A 13,337-nucleotide genomic window follows, 5' to 3' on the forward strand; every position below is an offset into this window, starting at 1 on the left:
GTCCAACCAGTTATTGATAATCATGTTGTTTTCTGTATGTACCTGTCCTGTTTTTTTGACCTCAGAGAAATAGTTTGACCTCAGGTCACATGTAAAATTTTGTATCAATAAACCAGCAGTACTGTCTCTGCTCATTATTTTGCACCTCTCTCACAGACTAACGAGGACACATAATATTCTGTAAACTTGAACTGGCTGGGTCCGGCAGTGATTTGACAAGTTGGAGGTCAGGCAGGCGATGAAATCAATAATAAACCAGCAGTACTTGTCTGGACGGTGAAATATATATCAAGCACACCCCCAAACTGGGCAAATTTTAAGGTTGGCCAATTTAAGGAAAAAATACATAAATGGAGAGGTAGATATGTAAATGCACATGATGCAAGAAAATAATTCTGAAAATTTTTCCCTGCCTTCCAGGGGAAGTTGAAAAATGACTATTTACAACCCACTGTGGGGCCTCTTTTACAAGACACTCATAAAAATATGTTAATTTTACCAAGCTATGCATGTTTTTTCAAAAATTTATTTTATTTTGTAAAATTATTATTGCAGCTCACACAATATCATAACAGATAAGAACTAATATCAGTAACAAATTCTGAGTATATTTGTTGTAAAACATTTACAAGATTTACTGAGATGGAGAGATGCAGTAACTTTTTGTGAGGTATACATGTTTTTTCTAATATTTCTTTGCACTTTTCTTTGCAAAATTTCAATTATAGCTGACATAGCATCATAAAAGATAAGAACCAAAACCAGCAGCAATCTCTGGGTATATTTATGAGCCAATAAATAAGAAGATGTCCTGGAGCTGCAAAGAGGCAGTACATCCTCCTAGATGTCTCCCGTGCCGAGGTAATAAGTTGCCATAAGTTATTTATGGACCATTGATGTGCTATGAACCTCTTTCCTGCTAAATTCATTCAAACAGTATGGCGCATTAATATATTATAATACTCTTATGAGGATTCCCATCCATCACCCAAAACTTGTTATAGATACTCATATGAGGATTCCCGTCCATTAAGGATTAAGTGTTCTCTCTTGGCAAACACTTCCATTCGACCTGTTGTAGGTGGAGCTTATTTTTGCTCCCCTTGCCTGGTATCTGATATTAGTGTCTGAAAAACGAGAGGTCTTCCGGCAGAGATCAGCTGTTCAAGGGGAGTGGGTAGGTTCTATGGAGGCACCATCAGTTATGGTGAAAATAAAAAAAAAAAGATTGTGAAAATGCTGAAAGCCTCAGTTTATATATATATATATATATATATATATATATATATATATATATATATATATATATATATATATATATATATATATATATATATATATATTTCTGAGCTTCAGTCCCCGTGTCACGGTGAAATTCCATACTAACACGAATTTCTAGGTATAAAAATTGCTAAATATACCAGAGAAAAAAGCTTTCAGGAATGCTGGAGTTACTACCCCAGATCGAACATCTTCTATATGAAGATGTCGGTATAACCAAGGGGTGAGTGAAAGAATCACAACCACAGATCCACACTCGATAGACATCCCTATGTCAAAACCCACGGAAGAGCGGGAGCCGTACCAGCTCCCACGCTCACCCGCCGCCAAGTGGCGACTCCAGCGCCATCTGAACCATTCCATTTCTAGCACGTGATTTTGTACAACCATTTATTTTGTGCTCGTGTTTTTGGCTGTTTTTCCTGCTTATCAGCATGTCTTCCAGCAAGTTTACCGTCACCAAGTTAAGTACCATCTTATTGTGGGTTTTTATGATAAGTTTGGCTGTTTCAACCCGTATCTTAATATTATTCGTGGTTGTTGTTATGACGCCGTGGCGTCCCCCGTCAGCCATGTCGACCGTGAGATTCGCCCACCCAGCTTGTCCTGTTTGGGGCTTCTCCTTGTCGTTTACATTTCTTATCATTCCCCTAGAATTCATCCTGGTGGCGTTTTCCTGGGTGGGTTGTTTCGGTGTTCCTCTGCATTATTTTTGTTGAACCGCATATCGGGTTCCTCCATTGGTTCCCGTCATTTTCCCGCTTAGGTTTCTCCCAGGATGTTTCCGCTTTGACATACTTAGCTACATTATTATTATAATATGACGTGCTGGTGCTATCAGTCTTTTATTGCTTTGATTTAGTTTGTAGGGGAGCGGCAGATACAGTTTTATTGTTTACTTACCCTGTCGCTCCTCCCTGTTAGGCTATGCGCCTTGCACGAGCACAAGCTTTTATTATTGTTTTGTTTATATATATTATTCTTAGTGATGGTGATTTATTTTTAACTGGTTAGTTGTGTGGGGTTCCCCTAGCTTGCCTATGTCACGTTAGGCTTGTATTTTGCTTCCTTTGGCCTCCCGCTCTCCCTTTTACCCTGAGTTAGGTTAGGTGTGAGGAGGGGTTCAGCAGGTAGAGAGAGTTTCTGTTGTTGTTCCTTCCACTGGCCGTTGTTTGGGTTGTAGAGTGAGACCCCATTGTCCTCCCCTTCTATGGAGGGTAGAGGCTCTTTCTGTGGGTGTCTCCTCCGTGCTTCCGTAGCATCCTCCCCCTTTCGTTCGGCTCTGGTTGGTTTTCAGCACGGGAATTTCTCTCCCCGTTGTTGCCTCCTTCCTCCCTTTCCTTATTCCTCCCTGTTAGCCTAGGCTATCCCTAGGCACGGGTGCTAGCCTAGGCCATGCCCAGGTGTAGGGGCGAGCGTGTTGAGGCCTTAGGTCGTTATCCCTTCCATCCCTTATTCGGGGTAGGCTATGTTCTTCCACTGCGGGTATTAATTTACTTGGCGTGGTATGTGTCTGCAGTCGAGCGGGTGAATAATCTTCCCCAGTCTCCTGTTTTCACCTGTTCTGGCCTACTCCCATCCTTACCCCTCCAACCCTTTCCACCCCCCCCTCCTCCCTACCCTAAGTCAAGCTCTTTGTCATCTTCTCGTGCGGGTGACGCCAGCTGGCGTTCACTCCGAGTCGTGGGGCCCTTTCCTGGTGGAGAGATTCGCTCCCTCCCAGGGCAAGTCCCCGGTGGCTTTTTGCTTGGCTCATTGTCTCGTTAACCGCTCTCCTAGGATCGAGCAGGTTTCGAACATTCTTAGGGTTATTAATCCTCCCCTTTTTCCCGCGCGTTCGCTTGGCGCTCGAGATACTTTAGTTGGGGTTGACTGGCGCTTTCTCCGGCCCTTGTGGTCATGCGATGTTTGTTAGCCTCACCCTACTATTGTTCTCTAGCGGTTGAGGCTTGGGATCTCCGGAGGGGGTGGTTCCGGACTCGGAGTATATGGAGTTAATTACCAGTTTCCTTCCCATCCCCTGTATTTTATATATGCATATACACTTGTTTTGTTCCGGCGGTTCACTCCATTATTTGGACATATTGTTATTACAGGGTCCGGTGTCCTACCCTTGGGTTCCACCGCTTTTATTCCGGCATCCCTTGTGGTGGGGCCCTGTTGACTCGGCTCACGTTCCGCCGGAGTATTCCGGTGGTCGGGAGCAGCTTGCTTACCACTATAGTTACTTGCTGGGTAGGCCCGTCTCTGACGGGGGTTTTTCTTCCCGCCGGAGTACTCCGGTACTAGGTTGAAAATACCCGTGCCTGCCTAATTTAAGTTTCTAGAGTGGTAGGTTCATGTACTTTTCACACTTACAGACTGTGCGTTGTGAGGAGCTGGGGTGCACCGCCACTCTCCATCAACCCTACAGGCATGTGGTGTGCCGGACCCACGCTGGCTGTGCGGTCCGGATGGACGACCTTGTAGTTTGGCATCCTGACGGCTGCGAGATGTGCTTCGCTCTGTGCAGCGGTGTCCAGGACAAGTCGGTAAGCTTGACTTTCGTTCTTCACGCTACTTTCAGTCTGAGATGTGCTCATATTGTAGGTCATGACTTTTTGTTACAATATGTTAGAACTGATCCTCTGCTCTCTTTTAGGCTGACGAGTCCTCCAAGAAGGAGGCCTTAGAGTCTCTCCGCGCCTGGGTGGCTGGGTTCGGAAGGAACTTGCCGTCGGGGAAGCCGTATGTCCTCGACGCTGGTTTGAGGGACCTCCTTTACCCCGGTGCCCGGATTGCTGCGGCCGTACCAGCGGATGTAGCCGCACCCATCATTGAGCAGATCCGGGCCGCGACCCAGCCACCTCAAGAGGACCTGTACGCGGAGGTTTCTGAAGACGTCGCCGCCTTAGACTTAGACCTGGAACCGATGAATACGGAGCCGGACCAAGGGGTAGGTAGCGAGGTAAGTGAGGCAGCGGGGGCGGGCCCCCTTTTTGACTCCCCATCTTCCTCTGTTTCTTCCTTTGCAGGATTCTCCAAGTCTTCCATCTTGGGTGACAGGGCTCCATCTGCTGTCCCCAAGTTGAAATTGAAGACGTCGTGGAAGGCGAAGGGCTATAAGTCCTCGTCTTCCCGTAAGGCATCTCCCTTCCCCCCGTCGAAGGCCAAGGTTGCGGAACCTGTGGCCTCCGGGAGCAAACCAAGCACCTCGGGCAAAGGAGTGAGTAAGAGGGCGCCCAAACCCAGCCCTCCTCGCCAGCCTGCCTTTGACCCTGAGGCGTTTGCAGGGATGTTGCTGGAACGCATCTCTTCGGAGGTGGAGGCGAAGGTTTCCAAAATTACGGAAAGACTTCACAGTCAGGAGACTCTGCAAGTGGATATGGCTCGCTCCGGCGGAGCCGCGCCGCAGTACAAGATCCCTGATACCGCTGACCTCCCTCCTTTCGATGTAGGTAACCCGTGGCGTTTTGCTCTTCGTGCCATTCGTCACGAAGACACTTTGACCATCGAGGGTCTGGGCACGAGGCGTCTGGAGGAATTGGTGTTCTTCCCTCCTGATTTCTTGCCCCCCTAACCAGGCTTCGTTAGGCTGACGGAGGAAGCCTGGATACGCTCAGACAAGGTCCCTAAGGAGACGGTGATCTTCCCTAGGGACCATGCCCAGTCTGCTCTGTTGTGCACTCTTACGGAGTGGCAGGCAGAGAACACAAAATTGACTCCCTTCAAGGGCAACTACACCATGTTTTCCCTGGGTGATAAGTTGCCCACTCCCTGCCTGAACAAAGTTGCTTTGGCAACGGCTCAGGCTTGCTTTGATGGCAAACCCTTGCCTCAGCTGAGGGAGACGGACTCCACATCCCTGGTATTCCCGGGAGGTGAGGAGTTCTGGAAGGACGCCCGTCCACATTTATGGTGGGTAAATTGGACGCTTTGCTGCGCGTCCTCCCAATTCAGCGAACAGCTTCCCTAAACTCCCGGAAGCTCTCCTGAAGGCGGAGTTTGAGGCACGGTGTAGGCTAAGCCGGTCCTTGAACTCCTTGTGCTTGACAGAAGCGGTCGCCGTCTCCTGTGCAGAGGAGCCTCTGTTTCAGGTTCTGGCTAAATCCCTGTTAGCAGGGTTTCAGTCAGACCTGTATGACTTCATGGTGGCAAAGTTGGAGTGCCACAAATTCATCTTCGCGGATGCCACCATTCGTCATGAGCCTAACAAGCTCATGAAGAGTTCCATCTGGGGGGTTAATCTCTTCCCAGAGGACGAAGTCTCCCGCGTCCTGAGCGAGGCGACCAGGGCCAACCAGAACCTACGCTCCCGTTGGGCTATCTCCGCCTTCAAACGGAAGACCCCCGAATCTGGCAGCTCCCAGAGTAAGTCTGGAAAACGTTTCAGGAGGCACAGGAGGCCTCAACACCAAACAGTGGTTCAGGCTGTCCCAGTCTCAGCAGTGGGCCAACCCTCCACCTCCAAGGCTCAACCCCAACAGTATGTGCTGGTTCAACCAGCCCAATCCCTTGCTGCACCATCGCATCACGTCTCCTCTCCGGCGTACAATCCCACCTATGAGGGCCGTGGGGTCTTTCACGGCCTTAATAGAAGCGCAAGGGGGGCCAGAGGTCGAGCCCCATACAGAGGCAAAGCTGGATCAGCCTCCCGGGGAAAATCAGGCCTTGGTAGAGGAAACAAACCCACTTCCTCCCACTGAGACCAGTCAGGTAGGTGGTCGCTTTTACTGGTTCAGAGACCAGTGGTCCTTCAGTCCTTGGGCACACACATTGTGTGTCCAAGGGTCTGGGTTGGAGCTGGATCAAGGATCCCCCTCCTGACCAGATTTTACCAACCCCCTCCAAAGCCCTACAGGATTTTGTGATGGAGCTTCTCAACAAGAGAGCAATAAGGGAAGTAAGGCACCTCAAATTTCAAGGCAGGTTGTTCACAGTTCCAAAGAAAGATTCCGATCAGCAAAGAGTGATTCTAGATCTGTCGCGTCTAAATCGTTACATAAGATGCAACAAGTTTCGCATGCTTACGGTGGCTCTGGTCACGGACTCTACTGCCGCGTGGAGCCGTCACCACCTCTATCGATCTTTCAGACGCTTACTATCATGTCCCGGTTCTTGTGAGCTTCTCTCCCTTCCTGGGTTTCAGACTCGGAAACAAGCCTACTCCTTCAGGGTCATGCCTTTCGGACTCAATATAGCCCCAGGATTTTTACAAAACTGGCGGAAACAGTCGTTCAGCAACTACGGTCCCGGGGGATCTCCCTGGCGGCTTACCTGGACGATTGGATAATCTGGGCTCCAACAGTACAGGAGTGCCGGAAGGCTACAGCCATAGTGATCAAGTTCCTGGAGTCGTTAGGCTTTCGGTTGAACAGGGAGAAGTCCCGCCTGACTCGGAGTCCTGGTTTCAGTGGCTGGGTCTCCAGTGGGACCTGTCCTTGTACAAGCTATCCCTCCCGCCGTCCAAGCGGAAGGAAATAGCTGCCGCTACCAGAAAATTTTTGAAGGACAAAGCAGCATCCCGCCGGTCTCAAGAGAGAATTCTCGGCTCCCTTCAGTTTGCCTCAGTGATGGACCTGCTCTTAAAAGCGGAGTTAAAAGATATAAACAGAGTGTGGCGGAGACGAGCCAATGTCAGGCTCAGAGACAGAGTCTCTTCATCCCCAGCAAATCTTGAAGACAAGGCTTCAACCATGGTCCACAGCCAGTGGCCTGTCGAAGTCAGTCCCACTCCAATTTCCCCCTCCGGCCTTGGTAATCCACACAGACGCTTCATTAGCGGCTGGGGGAGGGTACTCACCAAACCAAAAAGTTCAAGGGACATGGTCTACAATGTTTCAACAGTTTCATATAAACACCTTGGAAGCTATGGCAGTGTTTCTAACTCTCAAGAATCTCCGCCCCCAGCCAGATTCACATCAGGCTGGTGTTGGACAGCGCCGTGGTAGTTCATTGCATCAACAGGGGCGGCTCCAAATCAGGTCACGTAAACCAGGTGATGGTAGCTATCTTCTCCTGGCGAACAAGCACGGCTGGCATCTGTCAGCCACCCACCTAGCTGGGGCACGGAACGTGGTGGCGGACTTGCAGCCAGGACTACTCCATTGGAGATGGAGTGGTCTCTGGACGGGGAATCGTTCAATTGGATTTACCGCGGGTTCCGGGACTCCAAGTGGATCTGTTCTGCACGGAGAGTAATCACAAGCTTCCCTGTTATGTGGCTCCCAACCTGGACCCCAGGCCTTTGCCACGGATGCAATGACCATAGACTGGAACAATTGGGAGAGGATTTACTTGTTTCCCCCAATGAACATGTTGTTGAAAGTACTGCACAAACTCAGGTCATTCAAGGGCCAACTAGCTCTGGTAGCTCCCTATTGTCCGAAGAGCAACTGGTTCCTCTGCTCCAGGAGGTCAAGTTGCGGTGTCATCAGATACCCAAACCCAGACTGACCCAAGTAGTACAAACCAAGACTGTGTCAGCTTCCTTAAGAATTCAGAATGCCCTGGTTTTATGGACTTTATAAAGTTTGCTGCAAAAAAGGGAGCAAATATTGACCCCGTCAACACTCTGTTTCTAGAATCTGATAAGAGAGACTCTACTCTCAGACAGTATGATTCAGCAGTCAAAAAATTAGCATCCTTTTTGAAGGCATCTGAAGCTCAAACTATGACTACTAACCTGGCGGTTACTTTCTTTAGATCATTGTTTGAAAAGGCCTTTCCCAGCCACTATTACTACAGCTAAATCAGCCTTAAAGAAGGTATTTTTGTATGGTTTCAAAATCGACCTTACAGATTCATACTTTTCCTCCATCCCTAGAGCATGCGCCCGTTTGAGGCCGGTAACACGCCCACATTCTGTTACCTGGTTCCTCAACGATGTTCTGAAATTAGCTGCTGATACTGATAACTCACAATGCTCTTATCTGGATCTGTTAAGGAAAACCTTGTTTCTGATTAGCTTGGCTTCAGGTGCCAGAATTTCAGAGCTGTCGGCTCTCGCTAGAGGTGATGATCATGTTGATTTCCTCCCGTCCGGAGAAGTCCTCCTTTCCCCTGATCATAGGTTCCTAGCTAAAAATGAAGACCCTCAGGACAGGTGGTCCCCCTGGAAGGTGGTGCCTCTTCCTCAGGACCAATCCTTATGTCCAGTATATACCTTAAAGTCTTATCTACAAAGAACTCCACAGTGTAAGTCGGGTCCTCTTTTTATCAGGGAAAAAGGTGGAACTCTTTCTTTGAACGCTATAAGACAGCAAATTCTGTATTTTATTAAACAAGCCAACCCGGATTCAGTCCCAAGGTTCATGATATCCAACTGTAGCTACCTCTACTAATTATTTCCATAATATGGATTTTGCTGAACTTACCAAGTATACGGGATGGAAATCACTCTAGTGTTTAAACGCCACTATTTAAAATCACTCGAAGCCCTGAAATTTTCTACAGTGGCTGTGGGGAGTGTCATTCCCCACCTTAATTGTCCTTAATCCTTTTCCTTCCCCCGCCCGCCTGCCTCATTTATTTCTCTGCCTGCCTTTCTGGATCAATCATGCCTCACTGCCTTGCTCCTCATAATCGATGCTAGATTTACCCTGGTTATTGTTTGTCTTGGTGTTTGGATTTTGATATGCTGTGAATTTAGATTAAGATAGAAGTACTGGAGCAAGGTTTTTTATTTTGCTTCATGTACCTCAATTTCTGATTTGTTCATGAGACTTACCTGCCAGATATATATATAGCTGTATTCTCCAAGTCCGACAGAATTTCAAACTTCGCGGCACACGCAGTGGCCGGGCAGGTGGTTAGTACCCATTCCCGCCGCTGGGAGGCGGGTATCAGAACCATTCCCATTTTCTATTCAGATTTTCTCTGTCGCCGGACTGTCAACACCTGTTGTCAGTTCCTCCGCCATTTGGATTTCGAAATTTGTTGTCACTTAAGTATTTTGGTTGTTTTTTGGTATTCGACTGGATCTGTGACTTGGCATACGCTCTTTGTGGACCGTTTTTTATTTTGCTTTTGACTTTTCTTATAATTAAGATGTCTTACCTCTAGCTATTGAGTCTGTAGCTTGGGTGAATGTAAGGTGAGGCTATCGAAGACTTTGATAGTTCCTCACTCTTTATGTATGATATGTAAGGGTGTTCAATGCTCTATGATAATCAGTAATGAATGTGTGGGATTGTCTGAGGGTGAGTGGAAGAAATATGAAGCCTATATGCTTAAATTGGAGCGTGATAGGCTGAGGAAATCTTCCTCCTAGAGTGCATCCTTAGATGGAAAGTCAGGGTTTTCTCCTACTAGTAACCCTGTAGTAAATTTTAGTACTAACCCTGTAGTTTGTTGCTGCAGAAGGTAATTTCCTGGCTCTCGTGTGGAGTCAATGCGTGCTCTTGAACCTTAAGTGAATGCAATTCAAACGCATAGTGTTAGTGCTAGTGCCCTAGTGTTGTGGAGGGGGTGTCAGATCGGCCCTATAATGCCTCTAGGCCTGGACCTCTGTCGAACTCCCAGGACCAGGAGGGGGCATGTGAAAGCCGCATGAGGGTTACGGGGCTTCCCACCGATCTGGCGTCCCTATCGGCAGGTCCTGATGACGCTACCCAGGCTGCCAGGGATCGTGCTTGGCACGCATCCTGAAGGATTGCTTTCGTCCTCCGACATGTCCTCCCGCCTCGGTTGGAGCTCGGTTGGACTCTCGCCCTCTTAAGAGAAGCTTAGAGGAGAGGACGCTTCACGTCCTCTTCCTCTAGACGTTTGTACTCTTCCCCGAAAGTTGCGTGGATATTCCTCTGCAGAAGAGAATAAAGTGTTTTTCGAATGATGACGCTACTCGACCCCCTGTCGCTGCTAAGGCGAGGGCTAGAGCTTCTTCCCTGTGGAAGGAAGTATACGTCTCTCGCCCCTTTCCTTCTTTCAGGTTCAGCCCTTCTCCCGAGAGAGTTGCTTCTCCAACGCAGTAAGATTTTGTTGGGTTTGCAACAACAGCTGGATGCTCTCATGAACCTTTCAAGATTCGAATCTGCCTGTTAAGAGGTACAGACTTTCACCTTCGTCTCCTGCGCCGTCTTCCTCGTCTGCTAGATGTTTTGGGGCTTCTCGTCTGTCGTCTAGAGAGAGTGTTTAGTGGCTTCCTATTCGTCTTCCCGAGTTGAGGTGTTGGCCTTTTCTCTTGTCTCGCGCCAGGAGCGCGTCTTGCTCTTCGTGCGCTTCTCACGCTTCACGCGCGCCTCACCTGACGTTCGGTGGTCATCAGCATGACGCCAATGGCGCCACGCTGTGACTCTCTTCAGTACTTGCCACGGAGCCTCTCGTGCGCCACGCCATGACGCTCCGCGCTTCGTCAGTATAGCTTCAAGTCTTGTGTTGACGCCGCTCCAGTTGTTCATCATGTCGCACAACTACCCGCTTCAACATCTGATGTCCTTCTTAATTTAGCCAGTACTTGCTTGGCAGTACATATACTAAAATTGGAACGATACAGAGAAGATTAGCATGGCCCCTGCGCAAGGATGACACGCTAATCGTGAAGTGTTTCCACATTTTTATGTTTACTATACGCACTCTAGTTGATGACTTATTCGTTTCGCTTGGAGTTCCCGCTACTTAATCGGCGAATCGGAACTACTTTCTCCACTCACTCAAGACCCTCCAGCTGCGGAAGAACATCCTCTTTCGTCACTGCCTTTGTATGAAGAGAAACTTCTTTCGTCTTCTTCTTCCTCTGGTTTTCAGACTCTGGCTTTTTTCTTAAGGATCTGTTTCCTGAGACTTTTCAACCTTCGGCTCCTCTCTCTCCACCTTCGCAGTTGTCTTTGTCTTAAGGGGGCGTTTGTCTTTAAAAAAATCGGAAATCAAATTTTTCTGGGATATTTTATATATGGCATCATACATATCCTGACTATCTTCTCAGAAAGTTTTATTTAAAAGTTCGCCACAGTTAGGAGTTATAAACAAAACAGTAACCTATCATAGTCAAATTAATTTTTCGTATAATGTAATGATATTGTCAGTATATCGGTGGTAATTTCCTTTTAGCTATGAAATAATAATATCTAATGCGATCTATGGCAACCTGTGGACCTAGTACGCATCAGCTTAAAGACAGGAATGTCCAGGGCAGTCAGTGGCAGTCAGTCAGTAGCAGCTCAGAGCTTGACTAAGTAAGTACGTCACGCTGCCCAACCTGAGCCGTGTTTTGACACTCGCTTCATTTAGCTTCATTTAGCGAAGTTATACTACTTTGCAGGTTTATTTTTTGGCTTTTCATTATGTCATAAAAACATCAAACTGTGTAACAGCAAGCAAATAAATACACAGAGAAGCAAAAATATCGTTTTTCTCAAAACTAAAGTTATCGACATTCAAACTGCATCTCCTTCATAAATTGACTGCACCGATCTCAATGATACAAAAAGTAAACGAAAGCTAAATATTTGCTAACAAAGGGGCTTCCATGGGAAGCAACACGAGACCCGCACCACGAGAGAGAGTTTTTTCCGAAGGAATGTCACTTCAAGAGAGGTAGCAAGTGACTCCTTTCATCTCCAGACTCCTTTGCAACCAGGCTTCATTTTGCACAAGCCTGGAAAGAGTGAGGGTAGACGTTTGGTCCCTCCTACTGTTAGAGAGAGGTTACTTGATTCCCTTCCTGTCTCCTCCTCCTTTGTTTTTGTTTCCCAACTGCCTTCCTGTCAAACAGAAAATTGTTTGACCTGCTCGAACAGATGTTCAGAATATTTGAGAGCAGTGGAACAGGTCTTGGACTTCGGTGTTCCCGGGATTTTACTACAGATTGTTTCTAGTCCCAAAACTTTCAGTAGGCTGGAGACCCGTCTTGGACGTCAACAGGTCGAACAACTTGGTCCGGAAGGAAAAGTTCAAGATGGAGACCTCTCAGTCAATACTAGGAGCCCTTCATCCCGGGGGATTGGATGGTATCTTTGGATCTCCAAGATACTTATCTTCACGCCCCAATTCATCCACGTTCGATGAAGTATCTCAGGTTGTCTTGGGGACTAGATGTACCAGTTCAGGGCTCTCTGCTTTGGACTCTGCACAACTTGGCCATACCACGTTGAAAACACCGCTTCTCGTCCGATCAGCGGTTAAGCAACGTTGGGTCTGGTCAGTACTTGGATGGGTGACCGCCTGGGAACACCAGATGCTGTTGGCGTCACATTTTGCTCGAGGGTGTTTACACGTCTCATGAAAAACGTTGCGATGCAGTTGCACCTGTCGCACGTCAGGATCTCACTCTACTTGGACGACTGGTTGATTCGAGCGTCGTCGAAGCGAAGGTATCTGGAGGACCTTCAGTTGACTCTGCAACTCGTGAAGTCCCTGGGACTTCTGGTCTGTGGAGAAGTCGCAGCTGATCCCCTCACTGTCCATTGTGTCTGGGAATTCAGATGTATTCAGCGGCTTTTATAGCGTCTCCGTTGCAAGAACGGCAACTTCTATGTACGAAAAAGTCTCGGCCTTCTTGGAAAAGGAAACATGCTAGGTGAAGGAAGGAATGAGTCTGCTGGGGACCATTTCTTCGCTAGAGAAGTTTGTTTTCTGGGGAGTCTGCATCTCAGGCCTCTTCAGTTCTTTTTGTTGGAGAACTGGCAAAGCAAGGAAGACTTGAAAGAGGAATTGAGAATTCTTCCTTATATAAAGAGATCTGTGGTGGTGGCTCGATCCAACGAAATTGCAGAAAGGGATCTCCCTCAAAGCTTCTGAACCCCAACCTAGTGTTGTTTTTTCCGACGGGTCGTCAACAGGTTGGGGGCAACACTAGAGGGAGAGGAAGTGTTAGGAACCCGGAGAGAGGAACAGGTGTCCTGGCACATCGACTTCAAAGATTTGGCGGCTATCTTTTAGCTCTCCAATTCTTGAGGTCCAAGTTTGCAATCGTGTAGTTCTAGCAAACTCGGACAATACTACTTGTTCCCTGTTCAGCCTTGCAAGAGAGATTATTCTTTGAGCCTATGCTCGCAACATTTCGATTCTCACAAGTTTTGTTGCAGGGGTCGAAAATGTTCGAGCAGACCTGCTCTGTTGGCAACCATCAACTCCTGCCG

At 47.8% G+C, this 13,337-nt stretch overlaps 1 protein-coding gene, 1 non-coding gene and 1 pseudogene across 4 annotated transcripts in view; all 3 read left to right on the plus strand.

The window, feature by feature from the left end:
- The window catches only part of LOC136826864 (B-cell linker protein-like), an 850,768-nt gene that overhangs the window by 290,006 nt on the left and 547,425 nt on the right, over positions 1-13,337 (plus strand). The window lies entirely within an intron of this gene.
- LOC136827269 (U6 spliceosomal RNA) lies at positions 10,711-10,816 on the plus strand. The gene has a single exon (XR_010849795.1). It is a non-coding gene; the product is annotated as a U6 spliceosomal RNA (small nuclear RNA).
- Positions 12,329-12,443, plus strand: LOC136827265 (5S ribosomal RNA; annotated as a pseudogene).

This window comes from Macrobrachium rosenbergii, chromosome 41, assembly GCF_040412425.1.
Source record: "Macrobrachium rosenbergii isolate ZJJX-2024 chromosome 41, ASM4041242v1, whole genome shotgun sequence".
Taxonomy (NCBI): domain Eukaryota; kingdom Metazoa; phylum Arthropoda; class Malacostraca; order Decapoda; family Palaemonidae; genus Macrobrachium; species Macrobrachium rosenbergii.